Source organism: Strix aluco, chromosome 3, assembly GCF_031877795.1.
Source record: "Strix aluco isolate bStrAlu1 chromosome 3, bStrAlu1.hap1, whole genome shotgun sequence".
Taxonomy (NCBI): domain Eukaryota; kingdom Metazoa; phylum Chordata; class Aves; order Strigiformes; family Strigidae; genus Strix; species Strix aluco.
Genome location: NC_133933.1, coordinates 126,083,249 through 126,100,523, shown reverse-complemented (window position 1 = coordinate 126,100,523; position 17,275 = coordinate 126,083,249).

Below are 17,275 nucleotides of genomic sequence, written 5' to 3'. Positions count from 1 at the left end.
GGACTGGTGTTTAGGCCAGACATAAAAATTTTGAAGGGAACAAGGAAAGCCTGAACTCTTGATGTTTGAGCAGGCACGAGTAAATGCAAGCCATGCCTAAATTTGGATTAATCTAGTTTAGAGATTAGGAAAGGCTTGCAGGACCTCACAAGAGTCCTATCTTATTTTTCTACATCCCGTGCTCTGTCTTTACATGGCAAAGCTGAATCAGTTTGTACAGCACCGAGCACTGTGGGGCTCTGAAGTTGGCTGGGGCATCTCAGTACAACTATATGTAATATAAATCATTAAATGCCATGGGTCACTAGAAGGATGGTATAGCAGGTATCTCACAAGCCTGTCCTGTCATCAAGGAGTGTCATGACCATCAAGTGAGCTGTAAAACTCTAATGTGCACAGGGACAGCAAAGGGATATTTCAGTCGTCCTGGTGATCCTGGCAGAGAGCAAAGAATTAACCTTTGCTCATGACTGGGACAGCAAATCCTGACTCACTTTGTTGTAATGTGCTGAGAAGGAAGGAAGTAATGAAATGTTTCATTATACCTCTGACTTGAGTAATGTATTTAGAACTGACAGTAGTGCTGAAGGCTGCACGGTTTCATACCAAAAGAAGTGACATGTTCTGGACTGTCTCACTGCAGCCAGCGGTCAGCTGAAACTATTTATCTGCATGAATAAGGTCCCTGAAGATTACTTTTTCCCCTGAAGCCCCAGGAATTCATTGCAGTGATAGAACAACTAGTTTGGGTATTTGGAGTACTTTGGCTGTACACTGCCATTGCCCAGCTTTATGGATTTCTTTTAGGTCTAAGTGTCTTGGGTTTATAAATGTGTTTTTCTAGGCTAATTACCTCACTTGCATGAATTTCATCATAGAACTGTCGGGGGAGGCAGCGGGTCTGCCTCTAGTCTAGCTGAAGATGAATTTAACCTTGACAAGATTCCAGTGTATCCATGAGAGGCCAGAAAGTCCCAAGAAGTGCCATGGAAACAAGATTAGAGAACTAAGATAAGAACTGTCCTGACGATTCAGGCGAGAAACTATCACCCAATCGTGAACTGTTAGTTACTAAAGTAAACCAATCCTGTATGAACACCTACTTTGAAGAAGGTTATAAAAAGGCTTGTTAGAACAATAAAGGTGCTTTTGCAGCCATTTTGGTCATTTCACACAATCTGATGTTTGTCGTGTCCGTCTCTACTGTGACAGAGAACAATTACTACAATAATGTGTAATGTAATCATTATGTTGAGAAGGCACAAAATGCGAAATAGCTATTTAATCTTCTAGCGAAATCACAGAAAAAGCAAATGTGAGAAACTGAAGCTGGACCAATTTAATTTAAAAACAAAGCTCCATATTTTTAATAATCCCAGAAATCAACCATACATACAAACTTCAGTGCGATTCACTAATACTTGACACATTCATATCACAGCTGGCTGCTTTTCTACATGAGGTGCTTCATTTTAATTCATCACTGAGCTTAGATAGAGATATAGCTATTTGATATCCCTAATATAGGACCTGCCCTTTCAGTCTTTAGACTTGCTGGACCTCTTTTATTTTTAAATTAGGGATCTGGTTTCTTCAGTGGACTGTGGTTTTAACACATTTTGTCTGGGGTTATATAAAGCTATATTGACAATAGGCAACCTGGGCCTTCATAGCTGATTGATAGGAAATCCCAGTGCAGAGACCCAGGCCAAAGTAGGGACTTCTGCAGAACGATGGAGAACTCATTGAGCTGTTGTGAAAACCAATAGAGGAAGTGGAAAACGCCTGTAACTGGTAGCCTTTGTGTTCATGCAATTGTTGGATTTCCCCTAGCAGAAAACACGTAGTAATTCCTCCAGGGATTTTTGAGTCCCTGCCCACAAAGCACAACCCACCCATCCCTTTCTGAAACTTCATGCAGCTTCCTTTGGGTTAGCTGGGCCCTGTTTAAAATGGATGGCTCCAGGCAGTGGCCTGTTTTCCCGTCCTTTCTTCTGACAACGGACAATGAAGGAAATGCTTTTTAATGGTGCATTACCAAACAGAAGTGATCACCTGGAGAGCTCTGCAAAGCTGTATCCTAAATAACATGGGGCTTGAGAATTCCGCACAAGGCAGTGTGCTGTGGAATTTCCACTTATTATTGTAATTATCTGCACATAAAAGTTATTAATAGAAGTAACGTCAGAGAAACACAGCAGTCAAGAGGATACCTTTGTGTTGAAGGTGTACCAGACCCATAGCTCCTGCTCCAAAGAGCAGGACAAGTAGTAGCTGAAGATACACAGATAGGACAGGACAGGAACACAAGGAATGGTCCTTGTCCTGGTGTGTCAAAGGGATGAGCTAGGACAGTGCTCAAGCTAGACATGTGTGCAAGAGCAGACACCAGCAGATGGAGATGGAAGAATGTTGTCATCATCCCAGTGGTGCCACCAGTGAGATGGCCAGAACCCGGGTAGAAATGGAGGGAAGAGGACATGTCCCAGAGCTGGAATTAAGCAGAACCTGCAGGATTTAGTCAGGGCATGAATGGGAGCTCTTGAAGAGTTAAAGCTCCAGTAGTGCACAGACTTTGGCATGGGAGTGACATCACGCACATAAAGAATACAGCTGGGTTTGCTTTCAGGACCAAGATCTTTCTTTTGAACCCTGGTCAATGTGGCACATATTCCAACACGGTGGGGAAGTTGATGTGTTAGGTTATGATCCAAAAGAAATGGTATACTTCTCCCGGGACAAAATGGAGGGTGTAGGGAAAGAGCTCCAGGAGCTTTTCTTCTTGCCTTGTTCCCACGACAAGCACAAAAGTGGGGAGATAGACTATATGTATACTGCCTTTTCTTATGTTCTCATGCTCCTTTCACTTAGTACTCTGTTTACATAGTACTTGCTTTCTTTACAAGAGAGAGGAAACCTTACATAGGTAAGCGTTAGGATAATAAACTTGCCTAGGAAGATGTGGATTTAAAATCCTTTCTTTAACAGCAGATGTTATATATGATATTAAGGTACAATACCTTGGGCAGGTCCTCCAAAGTATTTTCCATGCTTATGAAGGTGAAGAAGAAGGGATCCACTATCTGTGAGAGACTTCAAGGTGAAAGAATATGGGCTGTACAACCACTACTGATGCACATTTAAAATGTGCTGGCTGAAGTACATGTCAGTGGTTTGCATGTATATTTAGTTCATGGATTTGCATATCCTTTCCAGTGAAAAGAGACTTTTCGACCCAGTCAGAACATGTTTACACATCATGCTGATTACTGGTAAAGAACATTGTCATCATACAGCTGCTTCCCAGTCACCCTTCTGCCTTAGATGTCTATCAGCTCACTGCAAATCCCAAGCAAACATGAGCCAACAAGGGTCAGATCCCTCCATGAGAGCTGTGGAGTCACCACATGGATGACTAGAGGTAATCGAGCACAAAGAAAGGCAAATACCAAAAGGATTTATGAATTCCAGCTTACAGAGTCAGTATATATATATAGTCCATTCATTCAGCAAGTCATTTCCTCTTTTGCATTGAAAATGACTAGGCAAAACATAAACTTCTGGCTATACAGAAACCTTTGTATTTGGTACAATTCCCTGTGAAAGGCACTTTTCCTGTGTGAATCTGATCTTTTTTCTCCTTTACAGAGATGAATGAGATGTCTTCACCATCACATGTCCCCTCTGACCCACAGGTCCAGCTCCCAGACCTGGTTTTTTATTAAATCACATTCTTCTTTGCTGTCCTTTGCTCTGGGACAAGAAGCACTCTTTCTGCTGTTGAAAAGAAGACAACATTGCCACAAAGGCCCGTAACCAGATATTCATGGAACGTTTTAAGAGACAACTCCACATATATTGGGAGAAGCAAACTAATTTGAGGAAGGATTATTTTTAGACACGAGTATGCTTTGTATATTGCAATGTTTGTTAATTCCTTCCCTAAAACCTTTTAGACTGATCACACAGTTTCTCTGAAGGACAGAGATACTGTAATCTCAATGATAATAAATACCTACATATTTCCTGTCAGAGGCTGAGCTAAAGGACAAATACCTAAAGGACAAGTATGTTTTGGTTGGCTGTTCAGCAGCCTGAAAAGATATGCAGCTGGTCAAACACCAGTTAAGTGGTTGCCAACTACATGGTGAGGACTTCTGTCAGGCCAACAACCAGGCTGATCCAGGCAGGAGACACGTGGGGTATTAGGAAGGGAGGGGTAGTGTGGGAATGAATTGGGGTGCACTATGGGGAGGTAAGGGATAGGTCTGTTGGAAATACAGGACAGAGTTGGGAACAGAGGCATAGAGAGGACACAGAAGGACTACAGTAGGGTCTAGGGCAGGTGTGCTGGCTTGAATATTGTTATGGTGAGTATTATAGGGAATATGGTGAGACTCCACCATGTTGCAGTAGAAGGAGTTGCATGGGGAAAAAATTCATTACTCTGTGGTTCATAAGAAAACTTTATCTTTTTACAGTTCTATGCTAAGCAGGTGGGAGGTTGCTGAAGAGTCCCAAATGTTCCTGCACCCTAAGGACTCTGGAGAGAGAAGCTCAGGCCAGTGACCTGGGTGTGAGATGCAGTGATGAGCCTGGATCCAGAGCAGTGGGGAAAGGCACCCTGACTCCAGCGAAGGAGCATTTAAGCAGGCTTTTGGCAGTGTTACTGGAAGAGGAGAGGTGGTTCACCTGAATTCTGGTCTTCTGACAGACTTCCTTGTTTGCTTATGGCCTTGTGAAATGGGGAACGTTTGCCCTGTAACAGCATTAAGGAAGGGTGCAGCTTGTTTTCTGGGTAGAGTGGAAGGAATTTGGCACAATTTAGTTGCTTATCAGGGTAGAATTTTTGCTCTATCACATTCTTGTGGTGGTTGGTTAAACTTCCTCCAGTTGTCTGTTTTGTGCCTGATCCATGATGTTCATTAGTCCATTAGTTGGTTTTTTACTCAAGATAGATAGGCCATAAGGAACTGAACTGTCTTGCAGATCAGAACCACCAGCAGATATCACAAATGCTGGATAATACGTTACCCTGAACCTTCAAGTCTTTCCATTGGCATGGAAGTCCCATCACAGCTTCTGTTTACTTGCAATAACATGTTTCCAAGGACTGACAAATTCCCATGAAAACCTATGGAAAGGCACCTGCTGAGGGACCTAGAACTTGGCCTACAACTGCCTGGGTGGATGCTTATCCCACAGGGGAAGGAGAGACCCACTGCAGAGAGAAGAAGAAGCTGCCGGTTCCACATGGCAGGAGCTGGGAGCTGGCAGAGCAGTGGCCTCACTGATGGGTACAGTCCCACGGCACCTGAACGAGGAAAGCAGAGCAGGTCTGGTGACAGTGACTGGGTTCAGCCACAGTCCCTTCTCCAAACGAGACCATAGTGAAGGCTCAGGTCCAAGGTGAAGCTGGGAGGTCACGTCAGCAAGTTGGTGTTGGGATTAGCAAGGTACAAAGCTGGGCACATGCAGATGCACAACATGGCTCGGTCAAGGACGGAGGGCAAAACTTAAATGTCGCTCCTAAGCCAAGGTGGGGTCCCCAGTGAGACATCTCTCAGCTTGTTCTCATACCCTAGCTGTCTTCCCAGCAGTCTGATCCCTGGTTACACAGCTGCACCCTTTCAGAGCTGACCTTGGTTAGAGGCAAGCAAACCTCAAAAGACAAGGAAAGAAATTGCAAAGCCTGTCAGTGCTCTCAGGGCCATTACACTCGCCCTTAAACATCTGAATCCATAGGGAATGACTACTGGGAGTATGTAATTGTGTAGAGATGCAGTTTTACTGCAAAGGTGCTTACACCCAATGTGAAGAAAGAAGCAACACCTCACTTCTGAATATCTGCTTCTACCATAATACTTTGCCCTCAGTTCAGTGTCCAGGCTTGCCGTTACACACAAGGAGCACTGGTTGCCTTGAGGCTCAGATCCAGCTGAAGAAAGGGTGAAATGCTGTAGAACAGGGTGGTATTTGAGTACTGAATCTCTTATGCATTGCTAGATATGGGATCCTTCTCTCAGCAGCCTCGCTTAGAGGCTTTTCCCCTGGCTGGGGGCCTCTGTCATGCTAAAGGCTTCAGTTTGCTGTGCTTTCTGTGTTGAAAAAAAAAAAAAAAAAAAAAAAAAAAAGAAGAGAGACTAATAGAGAAAGACTGGTCTGAGCAGCCAAAAAAAATAATTTCTTAACAAGGAAAACTCTCACCTCAGTGTTAGAGTCCAAAGGGGTAGATGCCAAAGGGGTCAAATGCCAGACACAACCCTGATTTGCAGCTCAGTTCCCCAGACCTGAGACCAAAGTTTGGCTTTTGTTTGGCCCCTGAGCTCTGTCATTTGCCAACACCAAAAATGCCTCTGTGGTATGCAGTCCTACTGGTCTGATCCCTTAAGTTAAACCTGACATCTTTGCCACCCTTGCAGAGCTGATGCAACTACAAACTGAACCTGAAAGGGTTTGGGTGAAATAAGAATAGTGGCACAGCCTCATTCACATCTCTTGGATGTGCTGACACTGCATGGTATTGGTATTTCTGAAGTAAAACAGGTATGGGTGTGAGGTGCTGTGTCTCACAACAGTTTCTGCCTGAAAGTCCCCATGCTTTTCAAGGTAGACAACTCCCTAACCAAATTAAGTGCCCATAGGGATGTGAGTGCTTAATTGTCACTTCAGGTGTCAAGTTCTGTGTCCATTATCAATACACCTCCTGAATACTCTGAAAGTCCTGTCAGCCATTGCCTAAGCCTATACATACCTCTGCCTGCTCCGTACTTGTTTCAGTAGATCCGTGTTCAGCTTTTCAGGTTTTTGAGAGTCCCTTCCTGAGGAGCTCAGCCTGGACCGGGACCAGACATCATCCATGTCAGGAGGCATTTATGAGGATTACAGGCTGTCCCTGGCCAAGCCAAAGATCATGGGCTGCATGTGCATTTTATGATTTCTTCCAGACTTGTTTTCTCCCAATAACCTTTCAGATCTCACCTCTAGAAACGACTGAAAAGCCTGTAGGATTGTGGCCCAGTACAGACATATCACCTGTAGAACAGATCTGGAGAGAAAACTCTTGCTGCACAACCCAAAACCCCTCCAACAGAGACAGGGGAACACGGGACAGGGTGATACTGAACTGCCAGGTTAATGCAGCCTGAAAATGCCATTTATGGATTAAAAAGGTTGGTTTGTTTATTAACCAGCACACCTGGTCCATTTATTAATGCAGCACAAAGGTGATTCTTTCTTGATGGTTAGCACAAAAATGGAGAAGAAATATCAACAGTGGACTGTGTACGTGAAAATAAACCCTGATCTTAGGTTAGGGTGTGCATTCAGAAAGCTCAGCTGACGCTGGGTTTGACCTTCTCACTGGTCCCAGATGAACAGAAAGGACAGCAAATATTCAGCTTGAATTTTCTCTCACACCAGTTTTGTGCCAACATGGTTTTATTGGCACCAGTGTAAATCCTCCATTTGCAAAGGTGGATGGAGAGGAGGAGAGGACAACCAGACTTGTGGACTGGCAGGTGGAGCCCCTCCTCTGGGACTCTTCCTCCTCAAGTCCCAGACCACTGAACATGCTGATCCTTACATAAGGGCTGATGCATCTCAGGCTCTCCCTCAGTCCAGATTTTGGAGTGTCTAATCTGATCGAGGAGTGGGGAAATGAAGGCTGAAGATAGCTGAGATTAGAGGTGGTTGAAAGCTGGGCTTTCCCCCCAGCTGAAATTTGTCACATACTGTAAAACATATATGCTGCTCTGGGACCTTATGTGAGAATCTCAAATAGGGTCTCTAAGAGGAGGAAATATAGGACAAAATATTTTGAAATAAACTAAATGCTTAAATTTAATTATCTGATAAATGATACTGGGATTGAAACAGAGGCTTATCCATGGGTGTTGATGGTTTCTCTCACCTTTGCTAGCTGTCACAAATCAGTGAATACTCAAGTTTTACAGAACTTGAACACTGGGAGAAAATTGCCCTGGGCTAAGGTGTTGAGAGCCTTTCACCAAGCCCAGATGTGGATCCCAAGTATCTAAGATGCCTTGGCTCCCTAGCAGGGGTCTGAGACACCTTAGGACATCAGCATGGGAGATCTCTGCTGGGCAGAGTTTCCCTAGAGGCATCACTGGTGGTGGCTAGGGTTCACAGGCACTGAGAAAGCAGGATGGCTTCTAGCACACATAACCCTGTCAGTGTTTCATCCATAGTTTTGTGGAGTCAGGCACACTTCCACAAGACTTCATTTGTGACAAAATAACATTTCTCCATTAAAAAAAAAATCCATGAAGAGGACCCACAGGCTTTCAGCACTGGCTTTTCTCCTTGTTCCCATCTGAACACAAGGTTGATCCAGAACAAACCTTCTACCTTTGCCTGGGTCAGTTGTACATTTCCTGCAATTATTGTTTGCCCGCTATCCTTCCTGTTACGAAAGGGAAGCTGGCAAGATAAATTTCTTGGGACTAGTCTACACTTGAAAGCACTGGCCCTATCCTAACCCCAGCAAGGAATGCAGAGGGACACGTGCTGTCATCCAGCACGCTGTGGAGGGGTGTCCCAGGGGGTGAGACAGTGCTGCTGGCAGCAGGTGAAAGAGACGGGGCACTGGGGTACTTTGTTGGATGGATGTGGCACATCCCCTATTTTCTCTCCTTTCCCCAGATCCCTTGCACAGTAGCTGGCTCAGCACACTGCTGGCTCATCCAAATCCCCCATCCTCATGGTCCCAGCACCATGAGGCAGGGGACAATATGACTTGGTGCTGCTGATACCCATGATGGAGGCTGCTGGTGCATAGGCATGACCTTGGGAGATGCATGGACAAGCACCTCGAGCACGAACTTATTAAACACATCCCTCTGGCCCTGCTGATTGCACGGGGATTGTGTTCCTGGGGTAGGTGGGTGGGCTGTGGTCCCTCTGGGACCTCTCTTCACTGATGCTGTCTGTTGCAGAATGCATCCCAAAGGAAAAGCATCATTCACCCTCCCACTAGGCCAACACTGACCAAAGCTGCTCGCTGCTGCTGGGTTTTAGTCCTGCCAAGGACTGCACGCTGCTGCCAGCCCATGCTTACCTGTTTATTCATGCCCACCTGAAATGGGCCATGGAGCAACACTGACCTGTGTAGACATGGCCACAATGTCCATTCCCATGGCCAAAAATCAAGGTCAGATGGGAGAGTCGCCAGTCCCCACTGTTTTCTGGGAAGAGCAGCTTTTGCTTCCTCCTTCTGTTTCAAAGCTTTAAAGTTGATCAGATGATCCCTGCAGAGCAGATCCCAGCTTTAACATTGGTTCTACTTAAAAACACATGTTGATCCAGCTCAAAACACCAGCAAATCTGACCAGCATGAGCTGCGTGCTCATAGGGCTGTCAGAGCAGGTTGTCCTGTTCAGACTACAAAGGATGCTCGTAGGATGTCTCTAAGAGGCCTCAGATGAGCAAACTCTGTTTGTCTTATCTTGAATAAACAGGTGATACTTTCTGATAAGCAGACATGATAGAAGCAGGAAGGAAAACCTGAGGTACAGTTGTCCACCAGCATTGCTCACACAAGCAAGAAAATAAATCTTGCCTTTTTATACGGTTGGGAGAGCTGGGGAAGCCTTTCATCCAGCCTGCTCATTTTAAACGGAAATGGTTCCAAGAATGCAATATTTACTTAGTATTAAATGCAGTCTTTGCCAAGTATTGAAAAAGACAGGTTTAACTTTTGCTGTAGTTGGCTAGCAATAACCTGTCTGTCTACTTTTATGTTAGAATTACTACAGAAATCCTGAGAGTTTTGTACCAGACTCAAAATTTGCCCAGGAAACTCCAGCCAGCTTTTGGCATCCTTTCTAACTGGGGGAACTAAGGCATGGAGCACTATCAGCAACATTCAAAGACTTTGGGGGACACAGCTCTTCCAAATAGCACAATCACCGCTTGGTGCTTCATGGGCCCTCTTCCCAATTTCGAGAATAACTTTTATCTGGCAAAAAGCTCCAGTACGACTAGATGGCATTCTCCAGTTGAGCTGCCCTAGCAGCTCGCCCCTGCTGTAAGCAAGCACAGCTGCTCTTGCTGCCTGCTCCCTCCTCTTCCCTGAGTCCCAGCGGCTGCCCTCCTGGGACAGCTGATCCAGCTCACGGAGCTGGCAGGAAACCTCGAGGATGTTTGCTTGGCTGGTTTGCAGCCAGCATAGCAGGAGGAAGCAAAGCAGCAGATGGAGGAACTGGCTGAGCACTTGAGATGCCACAGGGCAAGGAACAAGGAGGGGACACGGCTAAGAGCATGAGGGAAAGAGATGATCAGCTCTGTACAGGCTCCCATGTGCCATATAGAGGAGAGGAAAAAAAACCAAGTGAACTCACTCATACAAATTTACCTGTTTGAGCAGTTTCAGCAGAAAATTTGTATCCTTCCCAGTTAAATATTTTATTTAGAGAGGAATTTTGCCCAGTCTTACCAAAAAGTTCATTTTATGCAGACAGGCAAGATGTTCACATAGACACTTCTCATGTGACTTCAGGCAAAGCACTAATGACTTTCTTCAGATGTGAAGGACAAACCCTCTTAAATTACTTCTTTGCTCCCTTTTGGAGCTGTGCAATTCCATTTTTCTCCCTGAGCAAATGAAAAAAAAGTTCTGTGTTGTCAACCCAAGGGATTGCTTTGTACTGCAAATGGATTTTCCTTCAGGAAGGACCCTCTAACTCCCTGTGCACATGTGAAATTTTAAGAGAATTAATGAACATCTTGTTCGCACTAGTCTTTGAGTGGTGATTGCTCCCTGATACCCAGGGCTGCTCCATTTGCTCTGTGCTTTTTGCAGCAATCAAGCAGCAGCTCTGGCCGTGCCTCCAGGACTCATCCTGCCCCATGGACGTAGCTCCTGGGGAGCTGCAGGCACCTCAGAGCAGCTTTTCTGCTCCCAACATGAGCAGGAACTGGAGCTTGCCTGGTCCTGCAAGTCCATAAGCACCTTCAGGCACAGAGGGACCCCAGGCACAGACAAGGTCCCCATGGGAGTCGTATGAGCTGGCCTGTGTTTATGCAGCAGCACAGCTGTGCATGGGCCCTTGTGTTTAGGAAGCAAGGTTCTCATTAAGTTTATTAGTGCAGCGGTTCTTTGCATGCAAGAGCTAAAATTTCCTGTGCGCTCACGGGGAGGGTGAGTTCCCCCCAAGCTTTAGGGTAGCCAGCAGTTAATAGGATTTAATAGATACCTATCAGAGGTGGGCTCAGATGTAGGGAATCACTAAGAAACCACCCATCTTGAGTCCCTCCAAAGCTAGAAACCTGGGAGAGGGAAACCAAACTGGGTACTGCTCCTCTGGGGTGTTGGCAAAGGAAGAATTGGTTGATTTAACAAACAGTGTTTTTTCAAAGGAATAAAAGAAAATGATAACAGGAAGATAATGAGTAACACAGGATACCTAATCACTTCTGCAAAGATTGATCATAGCGGGTCATTGTCCTTATCTTAGTGTCCCCAAGGGAGGTAATTGCGAGATCAAAACCTCTTGAAGTGATAAGGTGCATTTCTAGTGCAATGAACTGTGGAGGTCTCTGAGGACTCACAGTGTAGCGGTGTGCAGTGGCTGGAGGGCATGAGCAAGCTGCATGGGAGGGAAGGACAGATCCAGCACAGCCAAAGTCTGCAGGGCCTCCTCCCAGAGAGGGGTGTGTGGAGATGGCAGCCCTTGAGAGCAGTTACACATCAACTCTCTATCAGTGAGGGGCAATTCTGCCTCCTCTGCTGCCCACCCTGGATCCTCAGCTGGCAGCTGGAGATGGGCTTGGTTCAACATGTTTGTTCCAGTCTGCTTAAAACAATCCTTGGTATTTATGGCTAATTCAGAGCCAAAAATATGTCCAACACCCAGTCAGCTGGTTTTTCTCTGAGCTACACAAATCAAATTAGCCCTTAATTGAATTCCCCTCTGTTGAGGCAAACTGGAGCTCGAGCACTGGGATTTCCTTGGATTGTTCCCACCAGTGAAGCTTTCATCCAGTTTTACTGTCACATCTGGCACTTCTTAATGACTTAATATAGAGCTGTATGCAAATCAGCTTAATGAACTGGGGATGCTGTCAGCAGGGTGAGGGGAAGGCAGAGTATCAAGCCACTTTAGTGCAGTGTGTTCAGGCTCTGACACCAGTGTCAAAGGTAGCACGCCAAGTCACCTGGTGCCAGCAGCTACTGTAGGTGTGAGACTTGGTGGATTAGACTGCTCTTTCCACCGTTTCACCATGTTTAGTCACTCTTTGCAATATAATGTAAATTGCCCTGTGAATAAACTTCAGCCAAGGAGCCCCGTAAGCCATGGGAAGCTTCTGCTCCGCATGGAGCTCTGTGCTGAATGTGGGTGCTGCGTTCCTCCATCAGTGGGTGGTGGGGAGCAGGTAGATGACCCCAGCATCCCCCCACACCCGTAGGGTTGTGAACCCCTGGGGTATTTCTGGGCAGCTGGGCCGGGCTTATGTCTGCACTGGCCAGAGGCATTCAAAGGCACCTCCTTAGCTCTCATTTCTCCCCTACCAAAATGGCTAGTGCAGGTTTGCTGCAGGTCCGGAGATGGTGGCCAGGTTCAATCAAGAGTCCAGGTCCTTGGGCAAGTTGAGGTGATGAGGCAGGTTGGAGGTCAAGCTGCAAAGTCAGCCTGCAGGTCAGGGTCAAGGTCAGGATCCAGTCTAGTGAGGTAACCAGACTTAGACACAGCCCAGTGGCTACCAGACAAGTTCATATGGGTGAAACAGGTCCAAATGATGGGAAACAGCCCTCAGCCATGCCATCTCCAAGTCCTGGTAGCCAAAGCACTAAAGGACATGCACTGAGGTTGCTGCCAGTACCTAACTTCCAGGAGGGGAGACTCATCGACAGCAGCATTCCACTGTCACCACAGTCAGACTGCAGGCACCCCTCAGTCACCTCCCTCCCAAGCTGGTAGGTTGTTTTGGACAAGAACTCAGGCTTGGAGGAAGCCTTTCACAGCAACGAGCCTTCTTTCACCACATATGGCTCTCCCTAAGTCACTACGAGTCCCACAGAAACCTTGGGCCTTTCCTCCCTCCTCTAAGAGGTGACAAGAAGGAGAAACATTTTCCTTTCTGTGGTGACAAAGGACCATTTCTGTCCACTTTGCCTTGGCTGCTCCCCATCTTGGGGACAGCCTGCCACCTTGTGTTGAAAGCTGAGGATTATCATGGTGGTTTTGCTCAGGGCATTGAACATGCCTCAGGAATTGCTTACTGGTTTGCATTTAGGACTCCTGAAGCCCAGAAAAAATTAAGATCTCGAGAAGCTCAGCTCTGTGGGGGACTCAGGGGTGCAACAGAAATTGCCCCAGTGTTCCCAGTCCTGGCTTTGGTGGCACAGTTGCTTTCGGGTAGGTCATTGCCTGGTGTTTCTCTACCCAGGCAAGGGTGAGCATCTCCTGGGTTCCCAGCAGCCATTTTGGACTGTCCGTGTTACAGTGTAGGATTTTGGTCCATTCAGGTTGTGGCATTCCCTGCAACTGGATGTGACCTTTCTTGCCCTTGAGCTGGTCCATAATTTGAAGCACCCATACCAAAAAACCCATGGAAGTTCCATTGTTTTGCTTCACTGAAGGCCTCAAGCATCATTCAAGTGCTCCTGGGCATCAGAGACATAGATATGGGCTCCAGGTGTAACATGTGGGACATCAACAACCAATGAGAGGTGGCTGGAGGCCAGGACAGATGCTCAGGGTATCTCATACAGCCCTAAATACCTGTGTGAGCCAAGGACTCCAGGTCCTTACATACCTCAGGGGCTTCATCTCACACTGGACCCTGCTCAACTTCCACTTGGCTCCTTTTACTTCCTCTACTCTTAACAAGCATAAAGTGTTCATTGGAAAAGATATATGTTTATAGAGTGTGTGATTCTTTCCGGATTAATTTTTTGTTTTTCTAAATACTCCTAAGAGTGTGACATATTCTTCTCATAAATCTTATTAGTCATTAATGAACCCAGAGGGACATACCCAATTGTCTTGCTGAGCTCTGCTGTAGGTTTCTACAGAGGTTCTTTTTTATTTCTCATGTCTTTCATAGTTTCTTTCATATTTTTCTTTTCTTTACCATCAGCCTTTTTCTACCCTCCCTATGCTGTTTTTCTCCTGTCCCTGTTCTTGCTGCAAATGGTGTTACGTACCACGTATGCCCCATTCATGGGACAGGCAAACAGCACACGTGATGTGCAGATGCTATGCAGAATGGCAGGTATGGATAAAACATTCATAAACCCCCCTCCATTTTCTCAGTTGTATTAACTCCTGCAGCTCCCAGCCAAGGGGTGACAGCAGCTGGGTTAGCCATGACAACCCCAGCTTTCACAGCTGTAGGGACTGAGCCAGAAAATTATGATGGTTACAGCCAGCTTAGAAATGGGGAAAAACATCATTTCATCCTCCTGGTTTTGGATTTCACTTCTTACACAGACCTGACTCCTCTTATCCTTGCACAGGCAAAGAGCTGCCCAGCTGAGAAAGGCTGGGTTTTGAGTTACTAACTCACAAGCAGTGGTTGACTTCAGAGATGTGTGCTTACCCAGCAGAGATGACTCAGCCAGGCACAACACAGTACTCAGCACGAGCATGGCAAAAATCAGTTCTTGGGACTAAGTGGAAGTACCAGCTGCTTTCTGAAATGTGTTGGACATCACGTGGCATGTCTGTGTCGTTGGTGTAACCCGCTGAGGTCACAGTGAGATGGTGCAATTCTGCCTCGTGAGTGACCGCAGGCTGAGCAAGGCAAAGTTGTGCTGCTTTTTCTAAAATGACCTTCCCTTTCTCCTGTGGCTGGGCCAGCTGAGAATTAGTCTGCAGGATTAGCTCTCCATGTATGCTGAGATGAACCAAAGGACATCTCAACTGTGATGGTTTTTCCTTATTAGTGGCACGCTGCAGACGCTGTCTGACAGTGTGGTGCCCATTGAATTCTGCCTGGGTATTGAAGAGCCTCTTGGCAGCTCAGCTGGAGAATGACACATGGGTTTGTTTACTTGCTAGGGCTCTGACTCCTGTTCAGTGTAGGCCAAGCTGAGTCAAATTTTCACATTTTGCTAATATGGCATGTGCACATCAGGCATGAGGAAACATGATAAAGCTGCAGAGACTCAGCCGTGTGTGCAGCCCTTGGTTTCCTCGTTCCTGCATACCAGTGCTGGCTGAGGTGGGAGGTAAGGCAATGGCAGACCCTGTTGTTGATTCAAGCCTTGGCTGCTGACCTGCTTATCCAAGTGCAAAATTGTGTGTAAGAAGATTAAATCATCTTCTAAAGAAGGTCTGAAATCCTTACTTTTCCCGTAAACAAGCAGGTAACTGTTTACTGGCACACTGTGAAACCCAGCCAAGAAATTGTGCAGCGTGCTAGCAACATCAAAAAAATGATCCCATGTGTCCTCATAGCAGCAGGTCCTTTAATAAGATGAGGAACAAGTACAAGGCAACTTTCCAATTACTTTAACATGCATAAAAAATCCGGTTGTGCCTGGTCATGGCTTTGTGATCTTTCAGTGGAATTGCTATTTGGTACTGACTTGTTCTTGCATCTTTATTGCTTATTTAAAATGTGCCTCTCATTGGACTGGAGTTTTGTAATAGTGGCACTTTGGGCTTCCACATCTATTGCCTCAGAAAACATCACATTAAAACTTGTTCAGCTGTACAAATCCCAGCCCTGCAGAATTCAAAACATTGCTGGCGCCTTCCTGGGTTCCCTGTAAACCACTGACAAAGCCGACCCCGTATCTGCAGTAATGATCACATCCCTGTGACTGTACCCTTCTCAGCACACACTAAGAAAGTACCCTTCTGGCTTCTGCTTTGATTTGATAACTTATTTCAGTACACATCAGATGTACTTCACCACTGAAATCCATTTACCTCCACTCCTCCACCAGAATGTATTTACCTCTATTGTTGAGCACAGTATCAAATTATTAAGTGATTTACTGCCTACAGGAGTTGGGAATGGTATTGCTCGCATTAGGAGGTGCTGGGTTGCACAGGTTTGCAATAGCTAGGTTTAACTGATGTCCTGTTCCCTACTCCAGTAGCACCCAGAACTGCTGGGGGTTTTGCAACAAGTGTCTCCTGTCCCACCTTTGTCCCTCTGCTGTGTGGTGACAAGTCATCCTCTTTTGCTAAAATGTAACTTGGATCATTGACACTATATAATGTCCCTGAAAAAAGGGGGAAATCTCTTTTCTCAGCCCTCACCCACAACCAGGGTTATGCCCAAGGAGCCATCCTGTCAAAATTGACCCCAAACCCCCTAAAATGGGAATCAGGACAGAGCAAACTGCTTCCACCTCAGGGTTCTTGCCCCCATGTGCCTTCCCGCAGGTCTTGTACTGGGAATTGCTGAGAGCAAACTTAACTAAGTAGCACACTTCTTCACACCAAATAGTTGCTTACACACCAAAAGAGGTCTCATGGAGGAGCTACTTGCCACAGCCACCTGGCTATGATGGCTATGAGTTCCCCTGAAGTCTCATGAATGCACATGGTTCCCTGACAGTGCACAGTAGGAAATGGTCTTGTCTTTTTATTGAGATAGAGGGAGCTGCAGGTAAATTGTTGTTTTGTTTTTTTTTTTTTTCTCTTTTGGTTAGCCTTGTAGAAGGCCTATTCGAGCATGGGAAGAGTCACTCTTGGAGGTAAATGGACATCTCCTCAAGTTTTGTATGAAGATCCAGGGTGCTGAACTCATGGCTGTGTTCCAGTGCTGAGGGTCTGAGAAACATCAAAGCTTGTTGAGCTGAGCCCTACACAGGTTCGCTGGTGTTGGCACTGAGGAACCATGGTGGCTGGTGGTGGCCCTGGATAGCTGATGAGTTACGGACCCTGCACTGGCAGCAGAGGGGGACCTCAACAAGCTCAGAGATGGGAAGTCAGATGAGACCCGCAGAGAAAGTGAAGGCCAACCCCAACCCTTGTCTGTAGGACTGGACAGCTGGCACTGGGTAAACCTGCGGCACTTCTCTGGGTCAAGGACCAAGAATGTGGCCAGTCCCATCTAGGTTTTCCTTATCAACCCTCTGCTGTCTGGACTTTGTTTTCTCACAACCTCTGGTTTTCTCCTTGGAAAAGGCTTGTGCCTTTCCCTTTGGCAGCCTGTGGGCTGGAGCTGACCCCATGCAGAAGTGTTGAATGTTGTGGAGGTGGAGGTGGGCACCTCGCTGAGATTGGGCATGAAGTCGGACAAGGTAAGAGTGAGGCACTTGGCTGCTTCGTGTTGTTGCACACCTCTCTTC